Source organism: Lissotriton vulgaris, chromosome 2_1, assembly GCF_964263255.1.
Source record: "Lissotriton vulgaris chromosome 2_1, aLisVul1.2, whole genome shotgun sequence".
Taxonomy (NCBI): domain Eukaryota; kingdom Metazoa; phylum Chordata; class Amphibia; order Caudata; family Salamandridae; genus Lissotriton; species Lissotriton vulgaris.
This window is the reverse complement of record NC_141687.1, coordinates 885625093-885645743: the sequence shown is the minus strand read 5'-3', so window position 1 is coordinate 885645743 and position 20651 is coordinate 885625093. Positions and strand designations below refer to the sequence as shown.

Genomic DNA, 20651 nt, shown 5'->3' with positions numbered 1-20651 from the left:
ACCTCACCCTCAACACCTCACCCTCAACACCTCACCCATCCTCAACACCTCATCCTCAACACCTCACCCATCCTCAACACCTCATCCTCAACACCTCACTCATCCTCAACACCTCATCCTCAACACCTCACTCATCCTCAACACCTCATCCTCAACACCTCACTCATCCTCAACACCTCATCCTCAACACCTCACTCATCCTCAACACCTCACTCATCCTCAACACCTCACTCATCCTCAACACCTCATCCTCAACACCTCACTCATCCTCAACACCTCACTCATCCTCAACACCTCACCCATCCTCAACACCTCACTCATCCTCAACACCTCACTCATCCTCAACACCTCACTCATCCTCAACACCTCACTCATCCTCAACACCTCACTCATCCTCACTCATCCTCAACACCTCACTCATCCTCAACACCTCACTCATCCTCACTCATCCTCAACACCTCACTCATCCTCAACACCTCACTCATCCTCAACACCTCACTCATCCTCAACACCTCACTCATCCTCACTCATCCTCAACACCTCACTCATCCTCAACACCTCACTCATCCTCACTCATCCTCAACACCTCACTCATCCTCAACACCTCACTCATCCTCACTCATCCTCAACACCTCACTCATCCTCAACACCTCACTCATCCTCAACACCTCACTCATCCTCAACACCTCACTCATCCTCAACACCTCACTCATCCTCAACACCTCACTCATCCTCAACACCTCACTCATCCTCAACACCTCACTCATCCTCAACACCTCACTCATCCTCACTCATCCTCAACACCTCACTCATCCTCACTCATCCTCAACACCTCACTCATCCTCAACACCTCACTCATCCTCACTCATCCTCAACACCTCATCCTCAACACCTCACTCATCCTCAACACCTCACCCTCAACACCTCACCCTCAACACCTCACCCTCAACACCTCACCCATCCTCAACACCTCATCCTCAACACCTCACCCATCCTCAACACCTCATCCTCAACACCTCACTCATCCTCAACACCTCATCCTCAACACCTCACTCATCCTCAACACCTCATCCTCAACACCTCACCCTCAACACCTCACCCTCAACACCTCACCCATCCTCAACACCTCATCCTCAACACCTCACTCATCCTCAACACCTCATCCTCAACACCTCACTCATCCTCAACACCTCACTCATCCTCAACACCTCACTCATCCTCAACACCTCATCCTCAACACCTCACTCATCCTCAACACCTCACCCATCCTCAACACCTCACTCATCCTCAACACCTCACTCATCCTCAACACCTCACTCATCCTCACTCATCCTCAACACCTCACTCATCCTCAACACCTCACTCATCCTCAACACCTCACTCATCCTCAACACCTCACTCATCCTCAACACCTCACTCATCCTCAACACCTCACTCATCCTCAACACCTCACTCATCCTCAACACCTCACTCATCCTCAACACCTCACTCATCCTCACTCATCCTCAACACCTCACTCATCCTCAACACCTCACTCATCCTCAACACCTCACTCATCCTCAACACCTCACTCATCCTCACTCATCCTCAACACCTCACTCATCCTCAACACCTCACTCATCCTCACTCATCCTCAACACCTCATCCTCAACACCTCACTCATCCTCAACACCTCATCCTCAACACCTCACCCTCAACACCTCACCCTCAACACCTCACCCATCCTCAACACCTCATCCTCAACACCTCACTCATCCTCAACACCTCATCCTCAACACCTCACTCATCCTCAACACCTCATCCTCAACACCTCACTCATCCTCAACACCTCACTCATCCTCAACACCTCACTCATCCTCAACACCTCATCCTCAACACCTCACTCATCCTCAACACCTCACTCATCCTCAACACCTCATCCTCACTCATCCTCAACACCTCACTCATCCTCAACACCTCACTCATCCTCAACACCTCACTCATCCTCAACACCTCACTCATCCTCAACACCTCACTCATCCTCAACACCTCACTCATCCTCAACACCTCACTCATCCTCAACACCTCACTCATCCTCACTCATCCTCAACACCTCACTCATCCTCAACACCTCACTCATCCTCAACACCTCACTCATCCTCAACACCTCACTCATCCTCAACACCTCACTCATCCTCACTCATCCTCAACACCTCACTCATCCTCAACACCTCACTCATCCTCAACACCTCACTCATCCTCAACACCTCACTCATCCTCACTCATCCTCAACACCTCACTCATCCTCAACACCTCACTCATCCTCACTCATCCTCAACACCTCACTCATCCTCACTCATCCTCAACACCTCACTCATCCTCACTCATCCTCAACACCTCACTCATCCTCACTCATCCTCAACACCTCACTCATCCTCACTCATCCTCAACACCTCACTCATCCTCACTCATCCTCAACACCTCACTCATCCTCACTCATCCTCAACACCTCACTCATCCTCACTCATCCTCAACACCTCACTCATCCTCACTCATCCTCACTCATCCTCACTCATCCTCACTCATCCTCACTCATCCTCACTCATCCTCACTCATCCTCAACACCTCACTCATCCTCACTCATCCTCAACACCTCACTCATCCTCACTCATCCTCAACACCTCATCCTCAACACCTCACCCTCAACACCTCACCCTCAACACCTCACCCATCCTCACTCATCCTCAACACCTCACCCATCCTCACTCATCCTCAACACCTCACCCATCCTCACCCATCCTCACTCATCCTCACTCATCCTCACTCATCCTCACTCATCCTCACTCATCCTCAACACCTCATCCTCACTCATCCTCACTCATCCTCACTCATCCTCACTCATCCTCACTCATCCTCAACACCTCACCCTCAACACCTCACTCACCCTCAACACCTCACCCTCAACACCTCACTCACCCTCAACACCTCACTCACCCTCAACACCTCACCCTCAACACCTCACCCTCAACACCTCACCCTCAACACCTCACCCTCAACACCTCACCCTCAACACCTCACCCTCAACACCTCACCCTCAACACCTCACCCTCAACACCTCACCCATCCTCACTCATCCTCACTCATCCTCAACACCTCACCCATCCTCACTCATCCTCACTCATCCTCAACACCTCACCCATCCTCACTCATCCTCACTCATCCTCAACACCTCACCCTCAACACCTCACCCTCAACACCTCACCCTCAACACCTCACCCTCAACACCTCACCCTCAACACCTCACCCTCAACACCTCACTCATCCTCACTCATCCTCACTCATCCTCACTCATCCTCACTCATCCTCACTCATCCTCACTCATCCTCACTCATCCTCACTCATCCTCACTCATCCTCACTCATCCTCACTCATCCTCACTCATCCTCAACACCTCACTCACCCTCAACACCTCACCCTCACACAGTGCAATAGGTCTCGGAGGATTTTTAGTTAAAGCTTTACAATTGTTTATGGCTTTTTTTATTTCTAAATCTTTAGCATTGGCTACAAGAAATAAAAATGCTAAAGATTTACAACAAAAAAAACCATAAACAATTCTAAAAGCACTAACTCTAATGCTGCGAGACCTATTGCATTTCTAATGCTTGTTTTGTTTTGCAACTGGTGAAATTACAACAACAAAGCTTAAAAGATATTCCAGCAACAGATTTTCTTTTAACAGTTTTCAGTCTTCTGTTGCTTAACCCTCTTGACAAGATGTTAGTCTTGCACTCAAGCAAAAGAGTGCAAAGCTGTTGATATGAGAATGATCTTCATTTTCTTACAGCCTCTCTTCACAAACATTTCCTGGTCTTCCTATGTAATGGGTAGGTGTAGTTTCCGCCCCACTCCTTTTTCTTTTTTTTTTTTTTTTTTTTCCTCCTCGTACATACAGGTAGTTCTGGTGCCACCTTTCATACTTCTACTTTACATGGCTGCTCATTAAAGTGTCAAAGGAGGACACCTCTGTACCCCTGGCCTAATTGTTGCTCACACAGCTTGCATACCACCCTCCGGGTATTTAGGATCTTCCATCTTTCCCCTTATTTAGTCTTTCTATTTTTTTCCATGACACTTGGGAGTGTGTCCTACATACTGTAAAGGCAGTTGCAAGAGAAATATATCTTTCATCCAGCCAATTGGAATGCTTGCATCTGTGGCCATAACTTTGAGTTTTTGGACACAAAATTAACTACTGAAAAAAAGCCCCCGTGTCTGGTATGGAGGACTTTTATTTTTAAAAATGTTTCTCTTCGGACTATCATTCAACTCCTCTTTGAGGACCGTTTGAAGCCTAACAGTTCAGATATGCCAACCATTCAAAGCCCGCGCCCACATTTTTGGGAACACCAATGTACACAAAACCTTGCAAATGCACTTCTTTGAGTAAAGTTCTAGTTACATGCCAAGTTTGATGAGATTCTGTTCAGAGATTTAGGTCGAGCCTGGGCAGCGCATGCCCTGCGAGGCATGCTGTATTCAGGTAGGGACGTAAATCTCCGCCCACTCATCACCCATATTTTTAATTGGCTTGTCATTGTCCACTGTAAACTGTAGCTGTTCATTGGTCAATAGGCTTAGTAGTCCTTCCTTAGTACCGCCTTGTCTCGTTTTATAACCTCCTATTGCGACATCCCTGGTTACGTGTGTTATTCTGTAGGTTTTAACCCCTTTCATGCTGATGACTGCCCCTGGCCGTCATGCATCAAGGTTGGCGTGTGCTGATGACGGCTGGGGGCCGTCATGAACCCGCCCACTCTCTAAATCGTCCGCACAGCGTGGAAATTCGCTGCGCATGCAAGGGGTTAATTACAGCCTCTGAGCACTATTTTCTCAAATAGCTGCAGGACAAGCTTTCGCCTAATGCTTCTGGTGGAGAAATCTTCTGTGTGGATATTTAGCACGACCCCTCCCACGCGTGCTTGGGGGACCCATCTCGTTTGTGGCCGGAGCTTTGTGGGAACATGCTTCGCGGCTTCTGGACTCCAAGGGATTGGATACGCTTTGGCCCCCGCATCCAAGGACAGTGAAAAGCTGCTGTCAGTTGCAGACTGTGATTTCACAGTGAGGTCAGCTCATTGCAGTCAAACCTCCGGCCTCACAGGACTTGGGAAATGCGGTGAGACGTGTGGGGGCCAGGGAGAGGAGTGAGTTCAGCATCGTGACTGGGACATTGTAAACTGCACCGATTTTCGTTTTGTCAGGATCGCCAGCACTCACTTTGTGTTAAATATCAGTCGACTACAAACACTTACCCGGATAGCCAAGATGGTGCTTCCTGGGAATTGCAGTCTGTCAACACATGATTACAGCCTTCATGTGCAGACACCAATCGGCTGAGCTGGGTTTCCACCAATAGGAAATAAGATGGATCAGTTGAAAAACGAGTGGTGCTAGTAACCAGTATGGGCATATGATTAAGGCACACCAGCCGAAACCGGTCATGCCGTCGCTGTTTGAATAAATGAATCTTCCTGGCTCCCCGCTGTGTCCCTCCGGTCTCTTTACTTCTGGTGGAGAAATCTTCTGTGTATATGTATATACATGTATATATATGTATGTATATATATATATATATATATAAAATAGGCGCTGAACGCATTGCAATGCAGTGGGTCTCGTATTTGCAAGAGTTTAAGCTATTGGCATTGTAAATGACAATGCCTTCTATTTATCTGTTTTAAAACCACACATTAATAAAACACATTAATAAAAGGTATTGTCAATTACAATGCCAATAGCTCAAACTCTTGTAAATGAGAGACCTATTGAATTGAAAATGCTTGTTTTTTTCTGTAGCTTAGACCAAAAGATTCCTATGGTAGTTAGAATAGAAATAGTCGCTATCAACCATCTTTAGTCCCCTTTTTCCCAGCACCCTGCAATAGCCTGCAATACATCTCTGCGAGAGAAATGCTCGTTTCTGATATCTGCTGTGAACATGGGTCCACTCCCATCGAGTGCAGTCATGCCAGGTGAGCGTTGTAGGGAAATGGAAATCCTTTAAAGAGTCATTTTCTCTCTGGATTTACCTTCTGTTTTTGAAACTCAGGAGCAGCAACATTGTCGTGGTGTCTTTAAGTGGAAGCTTTTTCAGTATTATATACAAGCCATGGTTGCTGCTTATTCATCTTATGCAACTAACAACCATTGACAAAGTCAATAGTCGGGCGGCACACTATGCTAAGCACAGATTTTTAGCTTACTGTGTTTTAAGCCACACCCTTAATTAAATTAAAGACGCTCGTTTGAGAGACCCCCGAACCCAGTATTTTCATCCCACTTAAAGCCCTGTGTACTATTAAATTGGGTGGTGGGGACAACTATTGTGCACTATACTCGGAGCCAGCATAACTGTGTGAGGAAGTGCCATATAAAGCAAAATAATCTTACTGATAACGGAAACCTGATCATGTTAGCCAGTGAATACGAATAAACAATTTCTTCTGCACGTTGTTTCATTGTTAGGTGTGTATTGGCTTAGTTAGCTCTTGTTCTTGTGCAGAAATTAAGCCCAGGGCTCGCGTTCTCGTGTTACTTATGGTTAACTGGTTTTATTATCATTCTTTGCCCTCGACTTTATTCGGGAAGTGACCGTCTTGCTGGCAGCTCGATGTGTTTGGTAAGCAGGAAGGTGTGTAAATAAGGCGTCATCGGGCCCCTTTCTTCCTGCAGCGTGTTTACTGTTTGTGTCAACTGCTCTGCTACTTAAAATACGTGATACTTCAAGGCGCACAAATTGTACAAAGGAAAAAAATGCCTGGATGAGTCATCGCAGAAGCCTCCTCTGCACGCAAGGGAGTGCTGGCTCTGACTTAGCCCAGGCCGTCGCGCTGCATCGGGTAAACGGTGCTGAAGGATGGATGTGTGCTGGTGAGGACGGGTCCTTCGGCTAGCATGGTGCCTGGCATCCCCGTTATTTAAGGTAAGCACGATGGTCTCGGATTGAGACGATTTTCGGAATGAAGTGCAGAAATAATAGAAGATGCTTTCGGCGTTCGTGCAGGCAGTGGTTGGACTCTCCGTTGCAGAAGAGTGCTTTATTCGCAATCCTCTCCCATAGTGTGTGTTTTGAATCAAATCTTTTACTGGAAAGGCCGTGACGAAGGCATTCAGAATTAAATCCGAAAAGAACGTGAGTTGTAGATCACAGGAGAGAGTGAGGTTAATTGTGAGCAAAACGCAGACACTTGTACGACAAGAGAGAAGCATGTATTTTTTGGAGGTCAGCATATTCAGTTCCTTTGACGATTCTTTGGTTGGATTGCTGCTCAGGTTTTTAATTTGTAGAATTCCCAGGTGCAGCTCACACCCAAGAGCCGAGTGCTGGACCCAGAGAGGGGTATAACTCTCCGAGCTGTTGCCGGGCTAAGGGTTATAAGAGTGTTTATTTTCCTAAGGTGGGGAAATCAGCCTGTCCGTTAATGGGTAGTGCGGTTTTATCTGATGTGCTTAAGAGCTGAGAGTAACACAACATGTTAGACAGATCATCTACCTACGTTCATTGATAAAACCAATGGGACACCAGGCAACAATAACCATTAGGAGACATTACAAAAATACAAACCCCTTGCTAGAGCATCATACACATATTCAACACTGCTAGTTTAGCCATTACCACCGTACCAATAAATTCCCAAATGCTGGGCCACTGACATTTTACCAACCTAAAGGAAGAGTAAAAAAAAGAAAAACTCTGAGCACACCACTTAAGCACTTCCATTGTTCATTAAGTAAGACAAGGCCACCACGCAACCCAACAGAGTGGTAGAGATGAACTGTTTCCCAAAAAAAAGAAACTCCTCTTTACAGGATGAATGTCTCTGACTCAATCTCTTATGGGAACCTAAACATCACATAGAAACTCCTCTCTGTGCAGTAAACATCACTACATTGTTCTACTGAGTGGTATACAAACTGTGTTAATCTATAACTGACGTGCCTAGACATATCAGGCTTAAAAGAGTCCATGCTTAATGATTTTTAAATTTACTTCTAGGAAAATTCCCACGGGGGGGGGGGGGGGGGGAGGACATCCCAGCATTTCCTATTAAACAAGTTGTTGGGAACAGAAAAGGTATTTCAATTAATAAGAAGGTGATGTTTGGAATCTCTGGTCCAGAGCTTTTCTATGTCACCCTATAATAATTAGAGCCAGCCATGGACACGTTTGTTTATTTAGAAAAATGCATTCGAGATGTCATGATGGAAAGGCAAATGCTTGCTGGAAGAAGGAGGTCTTATCACTAAAGCTGAGGATTGGAAAGTTGGTAGTTGATCCGATTTCCTGTCGCACACGTACACGCTTTATTGTGGAGAACACTTTTAGTGAGAATGGACACGAGTATCATCACACCAGTGGTTTTTAGAGCCATGTTGTATATTGCGTTTGTGAGTGCTGTAACATCACCACAGCACGTTGTTTCTGAAATAGCCTAAAATATGTGCAGTTCATTTGAATTTCTGGATACCGCCAGATGTGCTCACTGCTGGAGATGTGTCATACAATTGGACTGCAGAGAATGTGTTCATCAAACTACTGGTGTAGGCCTGAAATCAGCTGGTGCTTCTGGAGTTTTTCAGCTGCTGTGCGAGTTTCCACGTTCCAGTCGTTTCTAACTTTCTTCACACTGTCAACGTTCCATCTGTAAATGTGCGAGCACCTTATTCTGAGACAGTAACCCGTGTACCTTGCTGGCTCCCACCCACTGTTTATACTTGCAGTGGCGTCTGAAACCCAAGTTATTTAATTTCATTGGATTTTTATAGTATTGTGAGCATCTCAGACAGAAATAAAAAGGGCGTACCTTGCTTTGGATGGAGATTGAACAAAAAAACTTTAAAGGGAGAAGTAGCCTGAAGAATGAAGACTGAAAGACTGAATTGAAGTAAAACGTAGCTCATAGTGTAGGTAATTAAGGTGAACTGAAGCAAAAACTGCAAATTGCTTAATTGTGAGATCATAAGTCTGAATCTGGCTGGGCTACGCAGCGTTACATCCTTCAGAAGTTGATGAAATAGCATGTTTGTGGGATCATAAGTCTGAATCTGGCTGGGCTACGCAGCGTTACATCCTTCAGAGGTTGATGAAATAGCATGTTTGTGGTAGACACAAAAGATATGCCTTGGTACCACTTACATCATTGTCTGTATTGAACATGAGCTTCACAAATAGTATGTAGTGGTGTCTTATGTTAGTAACTACTCTCCGAAGGAACTTGCAGAGATGGATTTGTGAGCAATAGGGGAACGCAACAGAGTAAATTAAGTTCAACCCCGACTGGGAAGGATGAGTTCAGAATGAAGATTTTTTTTGTGTCTAGGAAGGACGGAAAAGTCTTTTGTAAATGGTTTAATTTGTGCTAATTCATGCTTGAAATCAGGTGTGCTAAGAAAATTGGATGTGCAGAGGAAAGAGACAGATGATGCTTAGGGAAGGAATGGTACTGAAGTAGGAGCAGTACAAATATGTGAGGAACAGCATTTTCATTTTGAAGACATTTAGATGGTGAGTGTGAGAAGCTGACCTAGTATATAATGTCCACTAATATAAGTGGGCAGCTTGCACCAGTCCAGGCAACCCTTATGGGGATTGAGGAGGTCTCAGACAACCTTGGAAAGCTATCCAAGTGGTATCTGTGTAGGGCAGCCTTCAGGCTTAGTTTTGAAGGATTGTAAAGTAGCTTGTTTTATCAGAAAACAAACTTATATATTAAATAAAAAAGAACCACACAAAGTATTTGTAAAAAGATGTATTTATTATATAACACTATCTACTACGTTTCAGTATCACCCACACTGAGATGGACACAAAGCACACAATACCTTAGCAAAGAAATCACAGTAAATAGCACTAATACACAGCGGGCCCCGGGAGGAGGGGTGGCAATCAATATACTAAGAAAGTAGTATAAGAACCACAACTCGAGTCACAACAATGTTGAGAGGACGTAGAATTGCTGGGGGCCCACAGAACCACCCATGTTAAGTAGATAGGGACCCCACAGAGAGCGTGTGCAGTGTGAACACAACTGCGTCCTCCATACAAGTCTATGTGTAAGTGGCGGTTGGAATTTTAATGATTAGAGACCCTTCCCAGTGGACCCTGAAGAACCCGCGTGGAAGACAGACGGTTGGAGAGCCGTCCCACTCATTCATACCGTGGTACCCAAGTTACCCATCTCGGGGAAGCCAGGTTCATAGGTGTAAAGTGGCGTCGGGGGAACAGCCGTCAAACCCAATGGAGGACTTCAGAAAACTGCCACTGCTGTAAGAGGTGAAATTGTCCGGAGGAATCCAAATGTGGGTTCTTGACTAGGAGTATCTGAACGCAGAGGTGACAGTCTTTCACTCAGGAGACTTGGAAGATAAATGCCCTCTGATGTTGAGGGCTTCCGGAAGGATGACTGGGACCTTGACTCTGCAGCTGCGAGGAACAGGCTACGCTGAGCGCGACCAGGGCCCGGATACGAGTTTTCCCACGAAGGAGGTTTAGTGCTAACAGCTCGGTGTCTGGCGGGAACACCAACAAACCTTGGCAAATGCACCCCACACAGGAAGCCAAGAAGTTGCACGGTTGGGACCAGCAAGGTCCAGGAGACTTGCCACAAGCAGGGGAGTATGGGCAGGCCCGAGCAATCAGGGGAGCCCAAAAGAAACAAGTGTGACCCTCAAGTGGACCCACAGGCCGCAGGCACTGGAGTCGCGAGAGGACCTCAAGAGCTCACCAAAAGATGCAGACCATGATGCACATGATGCAGTGTGGCTGAAGATTCTGGTCACTGGAGGTGCTCGAGGTTGGGGCTATTTGGAGCCCAAAGATCTTGCAAAGATGTCAACAAGCCTTTGCAACTGCAATGGGGATGCAGTATTCAAGGGTTCAGTTATTGCAACCCCCACAAGGACTACTGGCCTCAAACTTGATGAGAGTATAGCAGGCCTCAGGAGCATTGGAAAACCACCACCTATGTTGCAGAACCCGCAGAGTCCGGAGGAGCCCAGGATCTGCAGACCGGTCGAACTAGTTGCGGTGCCTGCTAATGGACGGGAGTGACTCCTTCACTCCAAGAGATTACTTTGGTAGTCCTTGACGCTTCACCAGCCTTGGAAGGTTTCTATATGATGCACAGGCCAGACCATGCAGTAGACTGGAACGGAGACCAAGTCATGCCCAAACGAAGTCAAGAGTGCCCAGACGGTAGATGTGCAGTGGTTTCAGTTCCGAATATTCTCCCACGACCAATCTACGGAACTACACCCAGGTAAGGCCTTACGTTCCCTAGGGTAAGGGTATGGAAGATTCAGGGGACACTCCCAGGGGAAGGTCTGAATAGGGGGGAGTTTACTCCTATGTCCTTTGTCCAGTTTTGCACCAACGGCTCCCAGGACTGGTTTGAACTGGACTATGCACAGGGGCACCCAATGGGCCCCTCATGCAGAATTTCAGGCGCTGGCATGCGCATCCACCCAGCCCTAATACACTAATAACTGTCTGGGCGGTGGTCATAGCTCCCTGTGACAGGAGGCTGATTATTCTGACTTGCCTTGCTCGAGCTTGGCTCAGCCGCAGGAGGGTAGAAATGTGTCTCTGGTCGGCAACCATTTTGTGCTGTCCAGGACTAGAAGGCTGGTACAGGGAACACAGAAAGCCTAATGGAGGGCTCTTTCAGTGCTTAGAATCATACCCCCAGAGCGTTTACGGTGTGGGGGTTTGATTCCAGCATGTTTGATACCGAACATGATCGGATTCATTGCAGACGTTTTCAAGATGGTCATCTTGCGATTACATTGTGCCCCTCCATATAATATATGGCTGCTTCACTGACACCCCGGGAAAATGGACTCCGTAGGCTGCAGGGGCACCCTCTTACTTAGAACCAAGCACCCTGCCCTCAGAATTGTAAATTGCTGCTACATGGGGGACTTATGTTTTAAGTGCAGTGACCCCCTTAGATATAGAAAACCTATATTGTCAGTAAGTGGTGCATGCACTAACTTACACAGGCTGCAATGGGAGACCTGTAATTCCATTTTGAATGGTCTCTCATGGGTGGCATAATACATGCTGCTGCCCCTGAGAGACCTCTGGGGTACCTATGCCCTGGGTATAGGGGTACAATATACTAAGGCTGAAAAGGGTACCCCAGTATCCAATCTGGGATGTACCCAAGTACTGAACACAACAACTTGGGGAGAAAGCAGATTGCCTGGGATCCTGCTAATCAGGACCCCCGTATGACTAGTCAAAAACAGCATCACATCAAGCAAAAAGTGGGGGGCAACCATAAGAAGCCGATCCTACTTTCCTGCAGTAAAAATGGAAGGTCTTGCAGAGTTGGGCATCAGTTAACAGGTGGTATGAAGCTGATAAAGACAAAGGCTTATGTACCCTCCTGGCAATGAGAGGACCGAACAAACCAGGTGTCTGAGTGGTTGGTGTGGAGTGGATAGACTATATGAAGGCCCAAGAATAGCCCTCTGTGTGACACCTTATCTGTGGAACATGACTCGATTCATTTATTTAAATAAATATAACAACTCTGGGTGGAAGATAACTATGAAAGGTTTGCATCCAAAAGACCAAATGTCTTCAGACAGAAGAATGGTGTGATCAACCATATTGAAGGTCGCCATTGGTACGAAGGGATTAAATGAAGAGGAAAGTTTTGAGGTACAAGCAAACTTTTTTTTTTATATATTTTTTTATTTTCAAATATAAAACAGACATATCTGGGACATCACAATCAGTTACAATAATAAGCAAACAATTTCAGATATCAGGATTTCTGTAAAAAACAGTGGGCGGGGTCATTGAAACATTGACGCGTAGATCGTTCAATAATGGTTGACTGCACACAATTAAGCTACATTTGATGGGCTACGGTACTCAGTCCCCGCCACCCAACAGAACAGGATAAAGAAAGGCTTAGTGCCCGCAGATACGAAAAAACGAAATCAGGATAAATGACGAAAATATTCACGCCACAGCCTAAACTAGCTACACTAACACCCATCCCCCCACCCCTGCATATGGCTTTCGCTGAACCCCAACTAGCAGTGTGCCTGTCGCCCCATCTAACTAAATACTAAAAATTGAAAATGGAGGAGGGCACCTTTTGTACGTGCCCCCGGTCTCCCCTCCCTCCCGCCAGAACCAAGAATCCCCCAGAGTAAATCCACAAATCTATTAAGAAGCTAATGCAGTACGCAACAGAGGAAACTGTAAACACCGCCCAACCTCCCGCAAGCATCATGGTAGCAAATCCCACATCCATCAAGACCACGATGTCAATCCGTCTCATCCTTGACCCTTCCGATCGGAAGTGCGAACCCCTTCCGGACGAACTGCCGCCTCCACAGGATAGTCAAATCGAAGCACCGATCTCGCTCCTATCGGCCATCACACCGGCCGGAGGCTCCGACACCTCGTTCCTCTATCAAAATGACCATCGTGGGTATCTCGAGCTGCTTCATTCCTTGTAGTGGAGCAGGGTCTGGTCCAATCTGCCCAATATCAAACTAACGCGCTATCATTTTATGAATAAGGGCTTCCACGTTAGTATGAAGAGCCCCAATGGCCGCCAGCACAGTTCACAACGACGATTCATTCTCAGTCCGCTCCACTGCTCCTCGCTCGATATCAAACATTTTCACGTCCCCCATAGAGCCGGGTCTCCCTGGGGGAACAGTCAAAAGTGGAATGGACAACAGCAGAGGGGGACTCCATGTTAACAGCGGCATCGATCTGCGCTTGGCCACTGCAAGCGAAGATCCCAATCCAGCGAACGCCGGCGGGTGGCTAACCGGGCCACCGGGTCAGGGACCTCTGCCCACAACCTCAGTTGTGCATCGTCACCCCTCGTTCGATGTTTACCAACTCAGGAGACCGCCATCAAAATCGGGCCAAGAAAACCTCCACAGCAATAGACCGGACCCTGCCACACACTCATGGCCGATGTTGTTCAACTGGAAACCGGCTGGGCCAGTACTTGAGACCCTGGCTTCCAAGCTGGGCTAGGCCGCAAACTTTAACACGATATAACTCTGCCTACCAAACAGGTAGAAATCTCGGGATCGCACCATCGAGCTGTAGTCCGGTTCATACACACGGAGGCAGGGAGTAAAGACAGGATGAATGACGGGATCATCTGGTAGGAGACGGAGGTCGGCGGAAGCGGGAGCCTAAGCAGACATCTTGTTCGCTAGCGTAGCTCCTCCTTCAGTACAAGCAAAAATGAGAGAATTATTGATGGGGTTATTACTTTCTTAATGAAATATGAATAACGAAAGCCAGACTGAAGTAAGAAAATGAAAGCTTGAGGTACGATGGGCAGAGATTTGTAGACAAGGCCATCAAATAGTTTCAAGAAGTATTGGAGTAGGAATAGAACAAAAGTTAACAGAAGAGAATGATTCCATCCATTCTTTCCTATAGGCAGGAATGCAGGTAAGCCATTTATATGATTTAGGGGACAATTCCAACAGACTCGAAGGAGGAGATCAAGGAAGCGGGTAGAGAGCCAGTCAGATGCCTGTGAGTTTATCCCAACAGAGGGTGAAGTGTAGTTATATGTCCCAAATTAAATGAATGTCTGCGAAGGGTAACGGTAAGGCGTAGGCTGCAAATGCCTTGCAGGTGAGATTTGTAGGAGAGGTGGATGCCAAGACTCCATTAGTGTTACACGCAAAGGAACAAATTAAAACTGAGGCAGGTAACGTTGGACTGGATATCAGTTCAGAATAGAGACTAGACGCTCCTCTCATTGCCTCTGTTAAACAAAGGTCCTCTTGTATTGCTTTTGGTGTTGAGCTATTTGAATTTCCTGTCAGCTGTGAGTACTGAAATTACTGGGTTCCATATACACCCCTGTGACCAAACACACACTGCTTTGATCCAAAATGTTTCTTTTACAAACTATTATTTTGTAGTTCCTTTAGTCTAAATGTTTACAGTTTTGCAGATCAAGAATGTGACTCCAACAAATAATAATTTTATTAATTGAAAGCCTTAATTATTATTTTTTGTGATACTCTTTAGAATACCACTTCTTACAGTGTAACTCTCACGTATAGTGATGCTCATCCTTGCATATAAGGGGATGTTATCATGTATTGTGTTTACTATGATGGTCGTGAGCTAACTGTAAGTGTGCTATTGGGAGAATTAACCCTTTCGCTGCTGATGACGAGCTCAGCTCGTCATCACCCACGGGTGTCGTGTGCTGATGACGAGCTGAGCTCGTCATGGTGCCAGCAAAAGTGCAAAATCCAGCACAGGGCAAACATCCCAGCAGCAGCCATGTGGTTAAAGATTCACATTTGCATGCTGTGCTTTGTGTATGGAACTTGGTGTGATGTGCTGTCTGGGGGAGGAGGGAGATTTGTTGCAATGGGTTTGTTGTGGAGGCTAGTGTGATTTTTTTGAAGTGAGGATGTGCGTGTTATATGCTGCATTGACTTGTTCTTTGATGAATGTGGAGCCTGGTGCTGTTGTATGAGAACTATTTGATTTTGTAGGCTGTGTGAGTGCAATATTAGATGTATGTGTGTTGATCAGTTTGGTGTAGAGGTGGTCAATTAGTGTGATATATTGAACTAGTTTTACACTATAGGGTGCGGTTTTGGTCTGTGATGTTTAGGGAGTATTTTCTGTGTGAAGTGGGGTGATTGGTTTGTGATGCAGCGAATATCTGAGCATCGGTGGGTGCATGTGCTGTGTTCTCTTCTAAGTGTGCTTTTAGACTAACCGTTGGGGCAATGCAAGGAACGGTGATTGATCACCCTAATGGCCAAAGGCAAACTTTATATATAGCAGTCATTTACATTGAGAGATTGCTTTGGATCCAGGGGAAGACCCCCCCCCCCCCCCACATGCATGACTATATCTGTAGGTAGGGGCTTCGGAGACCTCTGCAGTTCAGGAATGCTTCTGTTTCATTGTTCTTTGTTAATTTCAGTATCAGTCGGCATTCAGTGCTGGAATGGAAAATGTGCCTCTGAGGTGCTGTGTGCCTGGTGATAGTGACTCTACCACATGTCTGGTTATAGCGTTCCTTTTCCTTTGTGGTGTGCTGCTGTACTTGGAGATACATATTGTGAAACGTAGACCTGGAAGGTGAGCCTGATTTTGTACCTATAAGGAATTGGAGTCGGAGACCTAGTGGGTCGTAAGCAGATTGGTGCTAAGTGCAAATGTCAGCCCCCTGGAGAATTGAGGATTTTAGAAGCCCATTTCTGACTTGGGAGCTGGCAAGAGGCTTTGCTAATAGTTTGAAAAGTTTTGCATAGGAGGCCGGCCATGCTAGGAGAACTCGTAATACTGTGATTTGTGAGAGGTGGAAGAGAATGATGCAAGTGAGGCAAACACTTATGGCCTTCCAAGTGTGCTTTTTGATTTATCACTTAACAAACGCCACCTGACGCAGGCAAAGGAACAGCTTTCATGTAATATACTTTTGAAGCTGCTGAATGAGAGTTAAATAATATTGGGAGATGCTGCTGCAGGAAGGGGCACAGGAACCCTATCCAGTGCTTTACTAATTGCGCAATGTAAACAGGCACTCCTTGCTGCCAGTACATCTGCACCCACATCACCGGAAGTGAGTGCCATTTCCTACAATGACTGCCTGTCTCTGCCTACTCTAACATTTCTATTTTATTTACCTGTAATAATAATATTGCATTTAAATGTAGTGCTCCATACCACCCATGCTTTTTAGGTTTCGCTTGTACAGCGCTTGCTCAAAGTGGTGTCAGTAACAGATGGGGAACTTGGAGGCGAGTGTTAAATATTGCAAACTCTGTAGCCCATGTTGATTGTGTATCATCGTATCAAACTAGACAGAAAGATGTATTTTTTTTAGAGCTGGTTAACGAAAGTGTGAGCACTCTGTTCTGGTAAAGTTTTTCTCAGTTCCAGCATTTTATTCTTTACCATGAAGTGAAGGTTTAAATGTGGAAACAGAATCTGGTGGCCTGAGTTAAACATAATCTTTTATTTTGCTACAGTCGATCTTAACACCGCTTCCCTTGACCCCTGTTTACGAATCACTGTTAGGAGAGTTCCCATACATCGGTCTCCAGACACCACTTTTCTTCTGGGAAGCCTCAAAACACTTATGAGACCTTGAGTTCTCATACCTGCCTCCAGAGTTGCTTTCTGACCAACAAGGTCCCAATCATGTCCCCAAGATTCATGCATACGTGATCAGTCGGCGAAGCTGGTATCCTAATGTTTGTTGAACATCTCAGGTTTTCTAGTTGTTCCTTCGTCTCTTGAGGCACCCAATAAAAATCACTGCACACCTCTGATGTTCAGCGCTCCTCTGAGTGACGGTGTGTGTTTTCCTTGTTTTTTTTTTCTTCTTGTTGCTGTTTGCTTGGCTTCCATCTCAACATCTGCTGTTACACTGGATTTATCTTTGCCTCAAAAGTTAGCATCCTTTACTTACTTATTTGAGCTTCACCTGTTCTTTTTCCATGGACATTTTGAGGTACTTGCATTGAAACAAACTTTTTGCACAATCCTACTGATCAGTGAGTGTCTTCGAGTGAGGCAGATGCTTTCATAAGAACTGCTCTGGTGCAGTAGGCCCACTGCTGGATTGCATTGAGAACCACTCCGGGCTCTTAAATGAAACTCCCTCTGTCATTTGGCAATGTCTCTTGTGATAATGTCCCTGCATTATCTGCAGCTCATCACCTGAACGCGGGAGCAGTGTCCGTGTTGTCCTCCAATTTAATTTCTCTGTTCTGGGCCTTCAGATTCCTCTTCGACTTTGTGGTTGGGGAGTAGGGGTAGTTGTATAGGGTGAAAGTGCTCCAATCGGGAGGGATATGTTAGTCTTCCAAGACTGTTTTTTCATCCCTTGCCTGGCCTTGCCAAGATATGTCACATCAACAGCTTCACTTGTGCTAATATACTCAGTTCCACACTGCTGTCATTAGTTATTCAATCATGGGAAGCACTTTCCCATTGGTGTCATTCATGTTTTCTGGCAGACCTTAAGATGGTCACCACTTTCTTAGCATCATAGTGTTGGTATCTTCGATCAGTTTTTCTGGCACCAATGCCTGCTGAGACATTGCTCAAGTGGCGGTCCAAGATACCCTTAACCTGGTAAGGAGGCAGTGGCTAGATTCAGTCCCATCAGGTGGGGACAACTTGAAAACTATAATTGTGAATGGAAGCCTAGGAAACTCGTAAAACCTATTGCTTGGTTGATCAGGTCCGCTTGAACGCCATTTTAAACACCACCCTATCAAGAAACTACAAATGTTGCAAAATATTACCTTAATATCCAATTTTAAGACTTGCTATACTAAAAAAATGTTTTAATTCCTGTTAGCATCCATATTCGAGCTATATACGTCACTGGTAATTTACAATGCACTTATTTAAAAACGATCTACTCATTTTAAATAAGTACAAGTAAATTTCACTTAAACATCATACGCCAACAGCTGATACAGTGCCAGATTGCTCCGTGGCACCCAAAGGAATCTCTTTGCTGAACTGTCTCTTTTTCTGCTATTCCCCCATTCATATCTAATGCCAGGTGTCCCCTACATTTTATTCCCGTTTCCGCAGCAGCCTTGGGGCCTCCAACGTATTGCACTCCCACTGCATTCCTGGACACCAGTTTGTTGGAAGCCTTCCGCTGTAGCAATCTGAATATTAGTCCTCTCTTCACATGGCACATACCCAACCATTAATTCACACAGGATGCTGCCTCTTGTAACACTGGTGTAATTGTCTACATTATTCCTGTAATCATTGACTGATGTAATTCTCCTACCTTTTGCTCGGATGGCCACAGCGTATTCGTGTCAGTGGGTAGAAACGTTTGATACCTCTCAAAACCACTTACTGTTCGCAACATTGCTTATCCTCACACTCTACTACAGCATAAGGAAAGAAACATCTAATTCTTACTCTTTCTTTATTCGTCTTTTACTCTTTTCATCTCTTAATCTTTCTATCTTTCTATCTTTCTTCTCCTCCCTCTTTCTGTTTAATTATTCTGATTTTCCATAGTTTTTTGTAGAAAGACTGTCTGGACTGGGAGCCGTGAACCATCACACCAGTCCTCATGCTGAAGTTAGTGAATGGCTTTGACAGCTTTATGATATTTTACCCTTTGCCTTTAATTATTTCCTATATTTTGGTTAACAGTCAAAGGTTTAAGTTAGTCTAACTACTACTTCATTTCAGCTGCTTTTGCTCATACCCACGTACAGTTTGTAATAATATTGATAAATAGTTTGTCATCTTTGACTCATATATTACTATCTGACAATCAGCAAGACATTTTTAGTTAAAATGTAAACATTTGGCTTAATTGAATTCTGCGCCAGTTATAGGTTTTTGTGATGCTACTACCTAAAAGCCTTCTCAAATATTTAATAATTTGTCGTACATGTACTTCATGGATTTAAGTTGCTTGAGTTATAGAAGTGCTATTCTCGCACTATGCACGGTCTACTTATTTTCCCACTATGCTAATTTTGTTTTTGCTTATTCTGAATTAAATTGAATACGAGAGTGCTGCTTTTGTTCTCGATCATGGCATCACAGAGAAACGACCGTGTTGGGAAGGGAATGTCCCTTAGATGATAAACTGCAGTGTACCCTTTCCTGTACCTCATGTAGAACTGCTATCGTTGCTTTTTGTGGGTCCGATTGACATGCTAATCAATTGTGTGCTGAGAGGTTGAGTCCATTGTAATTCCAAGGTGCTGACCCTGTTGACCTAGAGGGGCACACCAAGGGTGCCCTCTGCAACTACATACTGTCCCTGTCTTGTGTTAGTGACATGACATGGTGGTGGGACCATACCTATTTTTGTGGATTGCCATCACTGAATAGACCCTTTTTCCTCATGAAGGCGAAGTGAAGTGCTTACTGGCTCCATTTGTGCAAAGTTTGCTTGGATGTAACGCAGGATCTTTGTGCTGGCATCCTATGTGCATGTTTAGTTTCGTTTGAGGTAGTGATAGTGGAATAACTCCATGGTGAGAGTATGGTTGTTAGGACTAGCAGGACCCATTCTGGATTGCCCTTGGGTTGACATGGCACAAGATGGAGGACGAAATGCACCTTCCCCAGACACTGAAATGAGGATGGAGATAGGGTTACCCGTAATCTTTTGAGGACCTTTTAGCAGGTCATTGCTGATAAATTCTGACTGAGCACTGCTGTTGGTGAATACTGGTGGTGGGTGAATAAGAAGATTCACTTAAGGCTGAAGAACTGTTCGGTGGCATTTGTGGCTGTAGATGTACATGCTATGCATACTCCTGCCATCTATTGTAGGGTTTGGAGTTGTGCAACTTGTTGTTCTTCGAAGAATTCTTTTGAGTCACAAGATAGTGACTCCTCTCTGTAATATTGCGCATTAGCATCAACTCCTTTGTTAGATTGTTTTCTCACAGTTGGGTGAGAAAGAAGTGTAAGGAATATGTAAGAATAAAGATATCCATGCTAAATGTGAATGTATCCTAGAAATTAGGAAAACGTAACTTACGCTGCCACAGGCGTCCGGATAGGAAGGAGGGCGCATGTGAAGCTACAGCACGAACATCTCCATGTTTGAAGACCACTGGTTTAGGCA

At 45.4% G+C, this 20651-nt stretch overlaps 1 protein-coding gene across 2 annotated transcripts in view; it reads left to right on the top strand.

Moving 5' to 3' along the window:
• Positions 1–20651, top strand: part of STK40 (serine/threonine kinase 40) — a 401524-nt gene that overhangs the window by 117762 nt on the left and 263111 nt on the right. Inside the window, exon 1 of one of the 2 annotated variants that reach the window (XM_086956416.1) lies at positions 6843–6964. The exons of the other annotated variant lie outside the window; for it this stretch is intronic. The gene's annotated coding sequence lies outside the window, so the exon portion shown is untranslated. Of the gene's footprint in view, positions 1–6842; positions 6965–20651 lie in introns of those variants that run through there. 2 annotated transcript variants of the gene reach the window in all.